General features: G+C 34.7%; 1 protein-coding gene across 1 annotated transcript in view; it reads right to left on the bottom strand.

Moving 5' to 3' along the window:
- Positions 1 to 398, bottom strand: part of LOC119590334 — a gene marked incomplete at its 3' end in the record, with an annotated part of 57,212 nt that overhangs the window by 16,819 nt on the left and 39,995 nt on the right.

The raw sequence follows: 398 nt of genomic DNA on the forward strand, positions 1-398 counted from the left end.
TCCGCATCGTTCCCTTTTCTACGCTTTCTCTTCTTCTCTTTTCTCTCTCTTTTCCTTTTCATCTCTTTTAGGATTTTGTTCCTCTTTTCTCTCTTTTCCTTTTCCTTTTCTGTGGAATTTTCTTCTCCTTTTCCCCTTCTCTTTTTCTTACTTATCCTTATCTCTTTCTTCTCTCTTCTTTTATTGCGTTTCCCTCTCTTTCTTCTATTTTTCCTTCCTCTCCCTTTCTTTCGAAGATGATACTCATCCCAGATTTTCTTTTTATCTCTTTCTTCTTTTCCTCTTTCCCTCACTGTTCTTCTTCTTCTCCTTTCTTTTTTTACTTTCTATTCTTCTTTGATTCTCTCTTCTTAAAAAAAATCAAAACAAACCAGAAAATACTTTATGCGCATCCCAGA

The sequence above is a fragment of the Penaeus monodon genome, chromosome 27 (assembly GCF_015228065.2).
Source record: "Penaeus monodon isolate SGIC_2016 chromosome 27, NSTDA_Pmon_1, whole genome shotgun sequence".
NCBI lineage: Eukaryota > Metazoa > Arthropoda > Malacostraca > Decapoda > Penaeidae > Penaeus > Penaeus monodon.